The sequence below is a fragment of the Equus przewalskii genome, chromosome 27, assembly GCF_037783145.1.
Source record: "Equus przewalskii isolate Varuska chromosome 27, EquPr2, whole genome shotgun sequence".
NCBI classification, from domain to species: domain Eukaryota; kingdom Metazoa; phylum Chordata; class Mammalia; order Perissodactyla; family Equidae; genus Equus; species Equus przewalskii.
The window spans coordinates 28,425,450-28,443,713 of record NC_091857.1 but is presented as its reverse complement, the minus strand read 5'-3'; positions in this window follow the sequence as shown (position 1 = coordinate 28,443,713).

Below are 18,264 nucleotides of genomic sequence, written 5' to 3'. Positions count from 1 at the left end.
ATGGTGGGAGGGGCAAGGAGCTCTGTGGGGTTTTGAAAACACCAGCTCTCCTGGTTTCCCTCCTTGGCTCTCGAACATTTGCTGCTTTACCAGGATAAATAAAACTCCTTGGAAGTTTGGCACAGTCTGGCCCGAGTTTCTCATCTGCCGCTCCCACTCCTCTGGCCTCACCCAAACGCCTCTTCGTCCCGTTGTTCATGATGTGGACTGCTGCACTTCTTCTCTTCAGCTTAAAAAGAAAACCGACTGCTCTTCAAGACATGATCTTTCTTGAGACAAACCTTGACCACCCCCCAGCCCAAATCGTTCCTTCCCTTTATGTTGGTTTGGTGCTGTGTGTGTTTGCTTTCCTAGCCCTGATCGGGGCCCAGCTGGTGCAGGCATTGGGGCTTTTCCTGTCTTCTCGTCTGTCTCTCCTACTGGGTGGGAAGCTCCTGGGCGACATCCTTCGTCCTAGCAGCACCTTACCCAGTGCTGGAGCGCTGCACATGGTCATAAGTTGTCTGTGGGGGTCAGTAGGCGCAATTCCCCCTTTTACAGCGAGAACACTCAGTTCAGGTGGGAAGAAATAACAACTGGCAGCCCCAGGGTTAGAACTTCTAGTCCCTGGCCTGGAGCGCCTGGCCCGCTCTAGAGCCCAGGGGCCTGGCCAGCTCTACCGTTTCAGGTCCCAGAATCTCTCTCAAGCAACTGTGAGTCATGTCATCTTCCTGGATTGAGTCAACAGTCTTTCTGAGACTTAGTACAAAGACACACGGGTAAGTAAGAATTACATCCGTCAATTTCCGTGGGCATGTGACATTTCAACATGAAATGACTCCCCAAACCCTGAATTTCTTCTTCCCAGGAGTCCCACAGATCCCTTTTAACTTATATATTTGACAATTTTCAAATATTCAGAAAAGCCCATGGAATGATTTAGTAAACCCATCACTTACATTTAACAGTGACCATTTTGCCTCTGGTGGAAGTGAGCATAAGTTCGTACAACCTTCATTCGCTCACGGCTTCCTTCTGCTCACGGTTTTCTATATAACCCATTTGTCTCAATCAATTGTGGTCATTCTTCTTCTTTTTCCCCTTACAGTATAGTTATTAGATTAAGAAAACATCTTTCTTGGCTATAATCATTTTGTTTCCAAGGGTTCTTCTTTTTAAATTGTGGTGAAATATACAAAACATAAATTAGCATTTTTAAGAGTACAGTTCGGGGCATTAAGTACACTCACATTTTCGTGTAACCATCAGCACCATCCATCTCCAGAGCTTTCTCATCATCCCAAGCTTCAGTTTCACTCTGTACCCATTAAATGACAACTCCCCAATGCTCCTTCCCCAGCCCCTGGCAACCACCATTCTACTTTCTGTCTCCGCTAATTGACTAGTCTAGGTTCCTCATATAAGTGGAATCATATAGTATTTGTCCTTCTATGACTGGCTTATTTCAGTTGGCATATGGTTCATCCATGTTGTCACATGTCTCAGAGTTTCCTTCCTCCTTAACGCTGAATAATATTCCATTTTATGTTTATACCACATTTTGCTAATCCACTCATCCATCAGTGGACATTTAGGTTGCTCATTGTTTTTGATGCTCAAATTTTCTCAATTTGGACCTGTGGGAACCCCTTCAAGTTGGTCCTGAGTTGTTGTTTTTCTTCCTTCCCTTTTCTGTTTTTTTTTTTTTTTTGAGGAAGATTAGCCCTGAGCTAACATACACTGTCAATCCTCCTCCCTTTTTTTTTTTTTTTTTTGGTTTTTTTTTTGACTGAGGAAGATCAGTCCTGAGCTAACATCTGTGTCCATCTTCCTCTATTTCATATGTGAGACACTTGCCTCAGCATGGCTTGATAAGTGGCGTGTAGGTCTGCGCCCAGGATCTGAACCAGCGAACCCTGGGCCACCAAAGCAGAGCGCACGAACATAACCGCTGCGCCACAGGGCCAGCCCCCCGTCCTGAGTTTTTATGACAGGATGCCACTAGTCTTTGATCTTACTTTCTGTCACAGGCTCATTTCGTGTATTCCCTGCCAAAGACCTGGAGTTTGGACTTTCTCAAAGAAGCCTGGGCACCTCTTAGATGGAAATGGCATTTAGACGCCCAAATGTGGGTCTGTGTACCACACTCCCTAACTGCCCTCTATTCCTTTGCAAAACCACGTCTTACTCACCTTCGACAGCACAGTACCTGGCTCCTAGCAGGGATGGAACCCATTTTTATTCCTTTACGTTTAAAAAATGTCTTCACTCTCGGTCGTAGATTGAACACCTCGAGACTATAGATGTTTCTAAGTTCAAAATTCAAATCCTGAACTGAAATATATTTTTATAATTACACTCTGCTTCCAATATCTGGAAATGTAGCTAGGCACTGGGACAATGAAAGAATAAAAGTGAAAGAAGCGTGTCAATTGCAAACCACAGGCACGCACGTCATCACGATTGGTTTCGTCATTTTGCCGCCATAGAACTGATTTTTCAAACAAAACCCTGATTGACAGTGTCTCTGTATTAATTATTTATTGCTGCTAACAAATCACCTCACATGTAGTGGCTTAAAATAGCAATAATCACTTATTATCCCTCATAATTTCTATGGCTCGGTATTTCAAGAGTGCCTTGGCTGGGCAGTTCTGGCTGAAGATCTCTCCTGAGGTTCCGGTTAGATATTGGCCGCGGCTGCTGTTGTCTGAAGGCTTGACCGGGGAGAGAGGCTATGTTTCCATGGTGGCTCCCTCCCATGGCTGCAAGTTGGCACAGCCTCTGTTCCTCTCCACACGAGCATCCACAGGGGTGCTCGAGTGTCCTCACAACATGGCAGCTGGCTTCCCTCCGAGAGCAAGGCGGAGCAGCAAGATATTTTAGGACCCGGCCTTGGAAGCCACACACCATCACTTTCACAGATTCTGTTGACCACACAGGTTGGCCGAGATTCAGGGTAGGAGGGGACTACACAAGGGTGTGGACACCAGGAGGCAAGGATCATTAGGAATCATCTTGGAAGCTGGCTACCACAGTTCCATATTCATGCACAAACACTACCAGAGTTAAATTAGACCTCTGATGATAACTCCAGAACTACTTTTAAAAATTTAGCTAAGGGGCCGGCCCGGTGATGCAGTGGTTAAGTTTGCACATTCCACTTTGGCTGCCTGGTGTTCATGGGTTTGGATCCCAGGTGTGGATATGGCACCGCTTGGCACGCCATGCTGCAGTAGGCGTCCCATGTATAAAGTAGAGGAAGATGGGCATGGATGTTAGCTCAGGGCCAGTCTTCCTCAGCAAAAAGAGGAGGATTGGCAGAAGTTAGCTCAGGGCTAATCTTCCTCAACAACAAAAAAAAATTAGCTTAATACACAGAGGTTTAAGAAGAAAAATAGCAGTCAGAATTTTCCAATCTCTTTTGGTGTGCACAAAACTATACTTGAAATTTTCTCTAGGCTCACAAATCAGAGAAGCTAAGAAAAATGAAGCTGCCTCTCCCCAATGAATATGTCTATTGTATTTTATGTATATTTTATGTCTCATGTGAGATATACTTACCATAAAAACTTGCTGGCTGTTAGAAATCATCACTAAACTCTTCTTGCCAGTGCTTGAAAAGAAACATTAAGGATATTATTTTCTAGTACAAGCATACTTTTTCATCTCCATAAACATTGTTTGCATGCTACAAGTAGATTACATCTGTGATTTTTCAGTAGTATTTGAAGTTGTGGGGCTTCTGTTCACTGGAAGGTCAACTGTTTCGCTTTCTTTATTCTTTGTTCTTTATTCTTTGGAAGTATTTGGACTTAGACTGATGGTCGCAGAGTCCAGACTTCAATTTTAGGATGGACTTTCCACGGGTCTACATTTGCTGGCATTTTTGTGCCAAGATCAGAGTGGTCTCTTCCACATTTCTACCCAAACTCAGATGACTGATGACTTTTTTGGAGACAGTTATGAAGAGGCCTCTTCATGCAAAATCGGGCCACTTTATTAGCACACTGTAGTCTCGGGAAATTTGTTTCGTCAAATGTGACAGTAGCCCAGGCCATTACTCCTAAGGTACAGTAGAGTCACATCCAACATAGATTTACATATAACTTACATGAAATAAGTTATAAATGCATGTTGGGGGCAGGGGCAAAGAGAGAGAGACAGAGAGAGAGAGAATGTGAGTCCACACCATGGAGGAGATTTTTGGCTGCCATTCCCGTCAGTCAGTTCGTGCCCTGGAGCAGGAGGAAGACCAGAGGTTAGAATCAAACGTTCCTTCACACGCTCTCAGTTTCTAGGTAACTCTCCTGGCGTGAGCATCTCATCTTGTGATTGTGACTCTACTATTTTAAGTATATATTTTTGATATAACAAAGACCTGAATATCCAAGCAATTACTTCACCTGATGCTCGATGAAAACAATCAATACAGCAACAGTAATCTGCTCACCTCTGCGGGCGGGGCAAAGGGCTATTTTGGACAGCCGATGTGTCACTCATCAACATATTGCATGAAGATGGCCCTTTATTGAGAACTTAAGATTCATGAGGGTAATTTTGGCAATACTAAATTCCAGCTTTTTATATCGTCTTTAAAATGAAGCTCCTGAGAAAGCAGACTGCTCTTTTTATCCTGCAAAATGGCTGTATCAGTCAGGGTTCTCCAGGGAAACAGAAGCAACAGCATGTATGCATGCATTTATGTATATGGGTGTGTGTGTGTTATACAAATAAGAGAGACTCGTTTTAAGGAGTTGGCTCATTGATTAAGGGAGCTGGCAAGTCCAAAGCAGGCAGGGCAGGCTGGAGACCCAGGGAAGAGTTAACGTTGCAGTCTTGAGTCCAAAGGCAGGCTGCAGGCAGAATTCTTTCCTCTTCTGGAGACCTGGCTTTTTTCTCTTAAGGTCTTCAACTGACTGGTTGAGGCCTACCCTCAAACGGACTTGTCTCCCTTTACTCCAAGTCTACCCATTTAAATATTAATCTCATCTAAAAGATACCTTCACAGCAACATCTAGACAGCTATTTGACCAAACAACAGGTAACAGAGCCTAGCCAAGTTGATATATAAAATTAACCATCACAATGCCTTGCTGGGAATCCACTAAATAAACGAAAGCCCAATTAATTCCTTCATTGACTCTATTTCCTTTTCTTTGTCATCAAAAGCAATAATTCTGTTTGACATATAAAACTGAAATCCAAATGGTGGAGGAAAAAATACTGAGCACTTCTCCTTAGAATCATCAAGACACAGCCCTTGGGACTCTCCATGGACCACAGCCATACTTTGTAAGTGGGAGCAGAAGTGGAGTTTGAAGGCCAAGGAGAATCCTAAACAGGTAGAACCAAAGAACGCGATGGCTGCTGACACTCCCTTACAGAAGCTGCAGCGGCTGGGGCAGCAGAGGCAGAAAGCCCTGGGCAAGGAGCTTCTTCCAGGCTGCAGAGGCCAAGGGGCACCTCCTGAGCGGCGGTCCCTGAGGCCATCCTGCGTGGAGCCGTTGGGGTGGAGGGGCTGCTGAGAAAAGCCATAATCAATCCTATTAAGCAGATTTAATCCTTTTAAGAACCAAAAATATCGGGGGACATCTAGGTCTCTTTGTAAATTATCAACTATAGCTCAGCAGGATGCGGAGCATAATGGGCATTAAATAAACCTGGTTTGTTTAATTAACTTATTTAATATATTAATAATTTATCTAAAAATATTTATTTAATTTGCTGATGGTGGAATCGGCTTGGCCAAACTTTCCAGATTACGAGTATTCCATATCAAGCCAGGAATTCTCACCAATAAATAAAAGGCTGATTCCACCTTTGCCCCAAGATTGGAGGAATTTATCTCATGTTCATGTATTTCTCCTCTATACTCACCATCCTCCTCTTCATCTTCTTGATGTGTCAGCACATGGAAAGAACATATGCATGGAGGCCCCCTCTCAAATCCCCAGGGCTCCACTTTCTCTCCTGGATCTTACTGACATCAACAATGTTACAGAATATTAGTGACTAATAAAACGCAGAAATCATATCACAGTTCTGTGACCCTTTCCTGTCCTCGCCCACGGGCAGAGCTTTCTTATGTGACTATGATTCTGGATGCCTGTATAGTCAGATTTCCAGCAGGAAACTGAAGGTACACACAGATAGAATTCTGGAAAAAAATTTCACAGGGGCTGGCCTGGTGGCACAGTGGTTCAGTTCTCACATTCTGCTTTGGCGGCCCAGGGTTCGTCGGTTCAGATCCTGAGTGCTGACCTACGCATCACTTGTCAAGCCATGCTGTGGCAGGTGTCCCACATATAAAGTAGAGGAAGATGGGCACAGATGTTAGCTCAGGGCCAGTCTTCCTCAGCAAAAACGAAGGGGATTGGCAATAGATGTTAGCTCAGGGCTAATCTTCCTCCAAAATAAAAAAAAGAACGTAACAAAGCATTGGTTTACAGAGTAGTGGACAGAGTTACTGAGTACAAAGAGGGATGGTGAAGCCCACAGACACCAGTAACAATAGTAGAGGCAAAGGGAGGAAAGAGCGTTACCGAGCCTTGTGAGAGCCAGAGCCAAATGCCACTTCATGGAGCAGGGAGGTCGTAGGGGCACTAGCCAGTGTGCCCCTTTAAGACCACACGTCCTTGAGGCTCCTTGTCTGGGCTAAGCACCATGCACTAGCACTCACGATGATAACAATCCTGGGCTTGGTTAATACAGCTGTTTTCTCATGGGAGAGTTATCACAAAGACCCTCGCGGTTTGATGGAACATGGAGGACCTCCAGGGGGACTCTGGTCCTTGGGATGCAGGTCATACAGGGATGATGCCCCTTGGCAAGCGTGCAGCCTTTATTCCTCTGCCTACCTAAGCCAGCTTCTCTCAGGGGGCAGTAGCAGATGCACATTGCCTGTCCAGCTGGCCGCCGCTGGACCTTCCTTGTAAATAACTCCCCAAGAAACCCATGTGTCTCATTCACTGTCTCCAGGTCTTTTCTTTGGTCTCTTGGCAATCTATCCCACACTGCTCACCCAGCTGGGCATGTGGCGGAACAGAAGTGCAGGAAGAAATACCCCGGCCTCTCTCCTCCACTCTCAGATCTCTTCTTAGCACCTCTCATTGGCCAAGCTCATAGGAAGCCAAAGGGGAGGGAACTCAGAAAAGGCATTCATGAGAGTCAGCCCCGCAGGGCACAGAGCAGGGCTGAGAAGGGTGGAGAATGGGTCTGGAGGGGCAGGTGGGGAAGAACCCACACAGCGCTGTAACGTGTTTCACGTGCTTCACAAAAGCCCAAAGCCCTTACACAACTAGCGTCATAGGAAGCAGCCCCCACAACAAATGCTGGTTAAAGTGGGTTGTCACGTGCGCTTGTTAACCTGGAAACGCCAATACCTAAGAAGCTGTTAATTTCCCAATGACAACGTCCTTGTAGGGATAGGCTGTGGGGAGTGGGGCAGTGCCTTGGGGCCCAGGGTCACTAAGAAGAACTATGGTGATGCTTCTTCATCCTACCCGCACACTACAATCTCTTGTGCAGGCTTCACGAAGGGAGGCTCCCAGGAGAAGGGGCGTGAGGAAAGCCAGATGGGAAAAGAGAGCTAGTTAACCAAGCAAGGACCTCACCGCTGAGTTCTGATTCCACGCCCTTGAGGAGTGGCCTGGCATGGACAGCTCACAAACCTCCCCATGGAAAATAACGAGCGTTGGCGATGATGTGGAGAACCCGGAACCCTTGTGCACTGCTGATGGGAACGTAAAATGGTGCAGCCACAGTGGAAAACAGTTGAACACAGAATTACCACACGACCCAGCGATTCCACTCGTTTGTGTACCCGAAAGAATTGAAAGCAGGGACTCAAAGAGAAATTTGTGCACCAATGTTCACAGCAGCATTATTCAAATAGCCAAATAGACCAAGCTTTGTCCACCAAGAGTTGAGTCAAAAAACAAAAGACAATATATCCATACAATGGAATATGATTCAGCCTTAAAAAGGAGTGAAGTTCTGATCCACGCTATGCTGTAGCAGTCCCAACCTATTCGTGGTGATGCTCTCGGCTGGGGATGCCCAGTCCATGTTACTTGTAGCAAGGCCCACAGACATTTCCTCCACCAGAGCCAAAAACAAAATTCAACACTCAGGTCCTGGAGGGTACACGGCATGCCCAAGGGCTGCACAGCGAGGTCGTGGGTAGAGAGGGAGCAAGCATGGCCCAGGGCTTCACCTTTATTAGGGTCTGAGGGTGGGGTGTCTAGGGTTTTGTGGGTTCACTCATTTTGGGCTAATTTGAAGCGTCAGACTGAGGATTAGGGCAATGGAGAGTGGAGCCGGGGAAACTCAACCAACCAGTCAGCTAGGCTGTGCAAGGTCCCTAAAAGGGAACTTCATGGCTGGGGGAGCCCTCCTTCCTTATCTGGCTGTTTTGCCAGCAGCTGTATCATACAGCTGGCAATAGGTTTATTCAAAAGCTTACTGACAGACATCTACAGGACACGCCACAACACGAATGAGCCTTGAAGACATTATGCTAAATGAAATAAGCCAGTCCCAAAAGACAAACACCATATGAGTCCACGCAGATGAGGGACCTAGAGCAGGCAAGTTCACAGAGACAAAAAGTAGAATAGAGATGACGGGGGCGGCGGGAACGGGCAATCCAGGAGTCTGTGTTTAATGGGTATAGAGTTTCTGTCTGGGATGGTGAAAAGTTCTGAAGATGGATGGTGGTGATGGTTGCACAATGAGGTGAATGTACCAATGCCGCTGAACTGTGCATTTAAAAGCAGTTAAAATGGTAAATTTTATGTTATGGATATTTTACCACAATTGAAAAATTAAAACAAAACAAAATCTCCCCAGCTGCTTCCAAAGCGGATACACAGCCAGGTCCTGTCTTCCGGCCAGAAACGGCCCCAGAGTGGGCCCTGTCTAGCTCCAGCACCCCCACCCCCACAGGGGGCCCCTACCTGGGGCCTCTGGGCCTCATCATTGGATTGGCCTTCCCTCCCTGGTTTCATGTAGTGTCAGGCCTGGCCAAAGGACACTGCAAGGTCATTTGTCACCACCTCCTTGAAGCCCCTTTGCTCTCTTGCATTCCTGCCCCAGACTTTTCCTTCTTCCCAACCACTATCCTTCCAGGTGTCCCCCCTCCTTTCCGGCTCCGGTCCCATCGCGCCAACCCAGTTGCCGAACTGGCTGTTCATCCCTCAGGCTGGAGCGGTGCTGCCCAAGGTTTAGCTGAGCGTTTGGCAATGCCTCTGCCCCACCCAGCGGGGCTGTACCCTCTGCTTCAGGGTTCCCTTGGCTCTAATTTGGATCCCTCCCAGTTCACCCTGACACTGTCTGCCCAAAACTCAGTGGCCACCAAGCCTGGCCCACGCTGCTCTTTCAGTGCCCCTGTCATCATCAAGGTGGTGGCAGTACAGCGTGGAGAATCAGAGCACCAACTCTGGAACCAGATGGCGCGGGCCATATCCTGCATCACTGCTCCCCAGCTGTGCAACTTTGGGTAATAGTTTAACCTCTCTGTGCCTCAATATTCTCATCTGTGACACAGGGATAACATATGTGTTGCTCAGAGGATCACTGTCAGGAAGTTGAGGACAACTGTTCACACGTCCCCTCTGCCTATCCAGCAACCTTCCTTTCTACTCACTGCAGTCTCTCTATGCACATGGACCAACCCCCACCCCCGACCCTGGTCCCCCATCCATCTCCCCTCAGAGGTCCACCAGTTAAGTATAAGATGCTAGAAAGCACTGACGCCTTTACCCCTCCTTGCCTCCTCTCCCCGCCCAATCATCCCGAGCTTCCCCAACCCTTGGAGTGCCATCTCAAGTTCCATTTTTTCCAGAATCTTCTCCAGGCCCTCTAACTGGCCTACTGAGCTCTCCCCTCGCTGAGGCCCCTCTGCCTTGATGGTCAGGAGCACTCCTTGGGAGATCTTTTGGTCAAGTGAAAATGAACTTCCTATGTGGAATACAGGATCTCTTCCTTATTTATCTTTGTTCCCGTGCCCTCAATAAAAATAACGAAACGAGCTACGGGAGATGCCGTTGAGGCCTGATTCCCTTGACTAGGTCGGTTGTGCTGTGAGTGTTGGCGGCAGCTCACAGCTACCCCTTCTCCAGAGAACCACCCTCCAGGGACAGGAGCCCAGAGCACAGGATGCTATGCTCTCCCAGCCCAGCCCCGCAGCCCACAGCTGGTGACCGCCTGACAAAGGTGTATAAGAGGCCAGCCCCCTTGCGCTGTGGCACCATTCATGCCCCAGAGCTCCTGGTGGGATGAGCCTGAAGTTAGTCTCCAGCTAAAACCACTCCTCTGCTTAGTTACCCATCTCCCCACCCTATCCTGCTCCACTCACCCCCTTCCCTGAGAGCCGTTCACCCAATAAATCCATAGAACAAGAATCCCGCGTGGGCCCTGCCTCTAGAGAACCTGACCTAAGACGTTGGCCACCGTGTACCTGCTTTGTACTAGGCACTGTGCTAAGCACTTTACCTACACTAATTCATTCAAAAAACATACATTAACAATGAACAAGACCCATGACAAATACACCCTTCTCACTCTACAGCTCAGTGAGTTCTTGCTGACTCATGGATGGTATGGAAGCCTTCCATCACTGTGGCCCATCCATCATCCACACTCTTCTGGTGGAATTCTCACCCTTCCTCTATTCCTCCACTCTGAGTTCCTGCAGTTTGAGGCTGACCCATTCCCCAAGTTCAGGGGTGGGCGCATGACCATACTAGCCAATCAGGGTACTCCCTTCCTATGGCCAAGGTCATTGGCTCAGGGATGAGCCCACGATTGAGGCCAGGCCAATAAAACCCAAATCCTGTAATTCCACTGAACCTACTGGGAAAGAGAAGTTCTCCCACCAGGGTTGCTAAATTGGGAGGATGAGAGTCTGGGACTCCTAGCAGCCATCTTGCCACCACGAGGGAAAACCTGCCCCATAGTGAAACCATCAGGGAGGGAAGTCAAGTCAGAACAGCTGGAGAGCAACGGATTCCTGAAGATTCCAGCTAAGCATGTGGATCCAGCCACCCCAACCTTTTAGTGTTTAGGCCAATAAATTCTCTTTTCTGCTTGATCCAGTGTGAGTCAGATTTGGGTTACTCACACTGTAATTATCTTAATACAGATTTATTTTCCCACAGAAAGCCAATGAACATTCATGGGAAAACTATTATGTACCAGGACCACTCTATTCATCTTATGTTCATTACCTCATAGATTTTTGAAACCAGTTTCCCCAAACCAGTTGATAACGGTGGTGACAACATTTTTGGTCATATGCATCCTAGAATAATTTTCAAAAAACTGTGTTCCTGCCATAGGCTTCTTAAAGTTTTAACGTTTTCAAAGCGTTTTTCATTAGCATTTTTTATGCTAAGTCTAAGTTGTTACAAAGGATGTAATTTCTCCCATGATTATAGGTAATGACATTTTCAAATAGAACTCTTAGATCACTTTTTCAGGTATAAAGTACCACTTATGCAAGATGAGTAAGTTCTAGAGATCTGCCGTGTGACATTGTGATTATAATTAACATTCTGTATTGTACACATAAAAAGTTTTTGAGACGGGGGCCAGCCCCGTGGCTGAGTGGTTAAGCTCTCGCGCTCCGCTTCGGCAGCCCAGGGTTTCGCTGGTTCGGATCCTGGGCGCGGACATGGCAGCGCTCATCAGGTCATGCTGAGGCGGCATCTCATATAGCACAACCAGAGGCACTCACAACTAGAATATACAACTGCATACCAGGGGGGAGCTTTGGGGAGAAGAAGAAGAGAAAAAGAATAAAAAAGGAAGATTGGCAACAGATGTTAGTGCAGATGCCAATCTTTAAAAAAAAAAATTTGTTAAGAGGGTAAATCACATGTTGCATTCTTACCACAAAAAAACAACAAGGAAACCTCTTGGATCACTTTTAAGTGTATCTGGTGGGACCTAAATACATCAGTGATTTAATATCCATCATTATCAATTTATAATATAGAGAATAAACGTTTTTTTTAAGGAAGTTTAGCCCTGAGCTAACTGCTGCCAGTCCTCCTCTTTTTGCTGAGGAAGACTGGCCCTGAGCTAACATCCATGCCCATCTTCCTCCATTTTATACGTAGGATGCCTACCACAGCATGGAGTGCCAAGTGGTGCCATGTCCGCACCCGGAATCTGAACCAGCAAACCCTGGGCTGCCAAAGCAGAACGTGCGAATTTAACTGCCGTGCCACCAGGCCGGCCCTGAGAATAAACTCTTTACCAGCCAGAAATTTGGCATCATTCTTTCCTCCTTCAATTTGTGTTTCTGGTTCCGCATCCCCCACAGGATTCTATCCTAACATAAGGTGTGCTTGCAGATCTGTTGTTGGTCACCCACCATTTCTCTCCAACAAAATTATGTAAATATTTTTGATTTCCTATGATCACAAGATTATAAGGTTTAAATTTTCTTTAGTTTGGATTAATTTACAGTTATAATGATCAGTTGTATGCAGTTGATTAAAACAACAAAAATATTGACAATGTTACTGCACCAATGGGGTTCTCCTACCTGATGTGCATTAAAAAAAAAAGCCAATTATTCAGGCATCAACTTTTGGGAGATGAGACGTAGCTGTATTTTGCGAGATGGATTTGCAAGGAGGCAGGGGCATGTGCTCTCAGCTCTGTCTCCCTGATCCAGCAATTGGGGCACAATTTATGGGGTGAAGGGCAGGGTGGTCCGCAGTGTGGAGAGAGATGCCTGGAGGTGAGGAGAAGTAGGTAATTGATGATCTGTGTGAGCGTCCTCAAGGTTCGTGCCTCTTCACAGGCCGCATGTTCACAAAATGGCGGCCTCACCATGATCTGAGGGTGGAGTTTTGAGTTCCTTGACATCAAAAAGCTCACTTACCAAGCATTTTCGTAGGCCCAGTTGATGGCTTGGTGATCTCAACTGGCCTGTATTGGACAAAGGGTCTTAGCTCCTGAAAAACCGCTCTTAATTACTCTGTTGATAAGATGGGGTCAGAACGGGCCTGGGAGGGCCCGTGATTTCAACAACTATTAAACATAAAAATTAATTGTATTAGAATTAATTGTATTAGAAATACGTATTTTAACGAGGTGGATGATTTTTTGGTGGCAATGAGTGGATCGTGTTGGTAATAGAAATTACATACTGCTAGAATGAATCAGGCTTTGCCGTCCACTCTATCCGCATTTTTCACATGGAAAGATGTATGCCCTCCGGGAAACTACTCAGCAGTTTTTTAAAAAATGGATTCATTCAACAACTTGGATGAATCTCAAGGGCGTTATGATGGCTCAAAAAAGTCAGATACTGTATAATTCCATTTATACAACACTCTTAAAATGACAAAGTTACAGAGATGGAGAGCAAAGGAGTGGTTGCCAGGTCGGGGGGGAAGGGTGGATGTGACAATAAAGAGACAGCACAAGGAAGATCTTTGCGGTGGGGGAGAAATTCTGTACCTTGATGGTGGTGGTGATTAGATGAATGTCCACATGTGACAAAATGACATGTGACCCACGCACGTTGCACCAGTGTCAGTTTCCTGGTTTTGATATTGTTCTACAGCTACAGAAGATCCATCATTGGGGGAAACTGGGTGAAGGGTACCTCGGACCTCTCTGTGTTATCTTTGCAACTTCCTGCGAAACTTTAATTATTTCATAATAATAATAAAAAAGATGAATGCTCTGAGAGACCAGCCTCACATCAATCAGTAGATGGTCCGGGAGGAGTTTTGTTGCAGCGATGTCATTCTTTTAATTCTTTCAGCATAATATGTCAGAAATCATTTAGAGATCTTTCATCAAAATTAATTTTAATAACCTATTAATGGGCAATTCAATTAGATCCTCCTCTAATTTTGTTTAAAACAATGCGTGGAGAATGACCTGATTTGTCAGGACTCGTTACCCAGTCATTAGTCTTTCACACTCTCATCGCAGGCACAGATATTTCCATTTGTCCCTTTGTTCAGTGCCCCATGGGTTCCCCTCCTTCCTGGGGGACAGCACACTTTAGTAAGCCTGGTGGTAGGTGACAGATGCCTTCCTTCTGTAAAGCATGATTAAAAAGCGGGACAGGAGACTGAAGACCAGCCTGACGCTTCACCCGCACTGTTATCGGGCAGATCAATTTTGGAAAAGAAGGCAAGTGGCAGTTGAGGGTCTAGAAACCGTTTCTCTCTTTGGAAAGTCTTCAAGACACTCTTCCATCACCCCCAGGCGTAGCCAGAACCCATTCAAAGACCCTATTAGTGGCTCTATTTTTATACCAGAGGAAAGGAAGCTGAGAGCAGTTAAGCAATTCACCCAAGACCACCAGCAGGAGGCTGAGCTGGGACTGGCACTCAGGTGACTAACTCCAAAATCCATGTTCTTTCAACCACACTGTCCTGTGAAAACCGGGTCTCTGTGTTTCCCTCGTGTCACGTGGGTAAGTGCAAAATTACCAATCTGTGGGCATCAGAAATTGCCTCATGTGTTACAATTGCGAATAATGTTACTACCCCATGCCGAGCACACGAGTGCTGGACAAGACTGGTTGTACAAGAATACAAGGAAAATGTGAATCATTAATTTTACACCCTGCAAGAAATCCAGCTTCAATTGTCACAGAATTGTTGCTTCCTGACCAGCAGATGGCGCCACCACCTCATGGTTGTCTTGGGGACCTAGTCGACCGCTGACTCATTGGTTTGGGGAAAGTTCCATTTTGTAGTCAGCTATAGAGAAAGGTGAAATGGAAACAAAGTTTGCAGCCCTTTCCTGCTCTCCCGTGTTCGTGTTCTTCCCCCTCAAAATGGGTACCCTCAAGATCTAGCTCTAATTGATTTGATTTCCTTGAATTTCACTTCTCTGTTGCCAAAGAGGATTTTAGCTGGTAGTTGGGGCCATAAACTGGGGAAGAATAAATACACTATTGTAAGAACTCACTTACTGAGTGCTTACTCCTCACTTAATCCTTACAGGAAGACAAAGAATCAAGCTCTGTTTCAATAACAATGGTTCAGGCCTGGGGCACCTCGATTCTGTTTTACTGTTTTACTCTTCAATAACTACCCAACATATTTTTGGAAATGTTAATGAAATACTACATCAATGGTTCTCATCGCAAATTTATTATTTGCAAACCTTTATTGGATAAAGTGGTCTATTCTGGGTGGCTGTAATAAAATGTGATGAAAATCAAATGATTCATAAATATTATATATCATATCTTCACTTATAACCATTATATGCACACATAATATTTATATTTATTATATAAATGTATACGTGTGTGTGTGTATGTGTGTCACTGGGGTAAGAGGACTGGGCAAGGCCAGTGGGTACCAATTCTGACGTGCTCATCTGACGCTACACCAGCTCCAGGCTTTAAGGAGATATGTACACGGCTTCTTCCCAGATAAAATACTATTACCAAATACACCATATGGCAGATTTCCAAGCCCAGTTGTTAGATTGATCTGGAATTACCCAGTGAAACCCCTCCCCATGCAGAGGAAGATATCATGATCCAAAGACGTGGTGAATTACTTAAGACACAGGTAGTAGCTGTGGCAAAACCCTGCTGCCCTGACCCTATAGCACAGTTCCTTCCAGATGTATAGCTCTGTGCGTTTAAAAAAAGATTCTGAATATGGGACTTCTCATTTATCTCTTGTTAAATGTCATCTTCTTGATTTGGGCTTAATAACCATTTAGATTTCTTTTCGAACATGAAATCCGTCATTTAACTAATTGATGATTTATCAAATTTTGTGCTATTTACAAATCTGACAGTATCTTCTGTGGCCTCTTCTGAGTGGCCCAGTTTAAGGACAGAGCTTACTGATCCTTTACAAATTCCACGTAGGAAGCTACTGGTTCATTAAACCCAGAACCGGCTACATAATTTGTGGGGTCCAGTGCAAAATGAAAATGCAAGACCTCTTGTTCAAAAATTATTCAGAATTTCAAGACAGAGACAAAAGAACCTAAAACCAAGTGTGGGCCCTTCTGATTGTGGGGTCCTGAGTGACTGCACAGGTCACACACCCGTGAAACCAGCCCTGATTAAACCTCCTTGGTTTCAGTCCTTCCACTTGCTACAAATTGGCTTCTCTAAAGTATATCCATTAGAATTGCTTCCAGCTGTGAGTAATCTAGCTGGAAGAAATCCCAACAAACAGTGGCTTAAGCGGGTAAGACTGTGCTTTCACATTGTAATGAAAGATCCAGCGGGAGATAATCCAGGACTTCTGTCTTTCTCTCTTTCTTTCCCTCTCTCTTTATATCCAGCTTTCTCCTCCTGACACAGTATAGCTGCAGAACCTCAAACCATCATATCCACATCCCAGGTGGGAAGAAGGAGGCATGGCAAAGGACAAAGAGCAAAGGCTTCTCTTAAGCATTTTCCTTTTTAATTCAGGAATAGAAAATCTCCCCAGGGATTTCTGCCTACATCTCATTGGCCAAAACTGGGTCACGTGGCCACATCCAGCTGCTAGGGAAGCTTGGAATTAGTGTCCTACTTTCCAGCCTTGAGTTGAGAAAGACAAATGAGAAAGGGGTTGAAATGAGTGTGGGAAGTATTTCAATGATCTATTGCTGCAGAGCAAACCTCCCCCAAACTAAGTGTCTTAAAACAAGCATTTTAGATTTTTCACTTTTTTCCTTTTTCTCCCCAAAGCCCCCCAGTACACAGTTGTATATTCTTAGTTTTGTGTCCTTCTTGTTGTGGCATGTGGGATGCTGCCTCAGCATGGCCCGATGAGCAGTGCCATGTCCGCACCCAATGACCTGAACCAGCAAAACCCTGGGCCGCCACAGTGGAGCACGCGAACGCAGCCACTCGGCCACGGGGCCGGCCCCTAAACAAGCATTTGATTATATCTCATGACTTTGGGAGTCAGGCACTGGACAGCGCTCAGCTGGGTGATGTTTTCGTTCCTTGTGGCATTGATGAAGGTCACTCAGTAGCTGAGTCTGTGCAGAGTCCAAAACAGCTTCATGCACATATTTGGCACATTGGTGTGGATGGCTGGAAGGCTGAGTCACCAGGGGACGTCTACGTGGGGCCTTTCCAGTGTGGGGGATCAGAATTGGCCACCTCAAAATGTGTCTCTTTGGCTTTATTATTATTATTTTTTTTCTTGAGAAAGATTAGCCCTGAGCTAACATCTGTTGCCAATCCTCCTCTTTTTGCTGAGGAAGACTGGCCCTGAGCTAACATCTGTGCCCATCTTCCTCTCCTTTATATGTGGGACGCCTGACACAGCATGGCGTGCCAAGTGGTGCCATGTCAGCACCCGGGATCTGAACCAGTGAACCCCGGTCTGCCTAAGCGGAACGTGCAAACTAGCCACTGCACCACCAGGCCGGCCCAGGCTTTATTATTTTTAAGAACAAAAGACTCTGAGAGAAACTTTGACCTTGCCCTTAATTGCCTGAAAGAATTTAAGATAAAAGGCCTCTCCCAAGGACAGGCCATTGCCATAGAAAACTCTGGGTATTGGTAGACTGTGAGGGTCCTTGCTAAGCCCATTCTTATCACAGTTCCGTCTACCAAACATTTGCTTTTCCATCTCCACGTGAATTGCCTTCCTCCCCTTTGAAGCCCCAAACCACTACCCTCAACACCCTCCTTTTGTTTAAATTTATTTTAGATTTGCCCTGAGCTGACATCTGTTGCCAATCTTTTTTTTTCTTTTCTTTTCCTTCTTCTCCCCAAAGCCCCCCAGTACCTAGTTCTATGTTGTAGTTGTAGGTCCTTCTGGTTGTGCTGTGTGGGTTGAGGTGGCATCCATGGCCTGATGAGTGGTGCTAGGGCTGCACCCAGGATCTGAACCAACGATGCCACTCGGCCACGGGGCCGGCCCCTCCTGTTATTCTGTCTCACGTCAATTTAATTCTTAGGCGAGTCTGAAGGACCTAGAGGGCAGAGGAATCGTCTCCCTCCCCTGCCCCTGCATGGCGCTCTCAAGGGGTCAAAGTCCTTACACGGCAGCTTGGGGCTCCCAGAGGGTGTTCCCAGAGCGAGTGTCCTAGCATCAGAGTGGAAGTTGCACAGTCTTTACGCCTGGCTTTTGGAAGCACAGAGGGTCACTCCCACCGGACTCTTGATCAAAGCTGACACACACATGCTTAGATTCAAAAGAGGAAATATAGACCTGGTGGGGTAGTGGAGCCAGCAAGATTTTCAAAAATATTGTTCAACACAGCCATCACTGAGATCGGTCATGATGGGAAAATTTACACCACAGAAATCAGCAAACACTACAGATC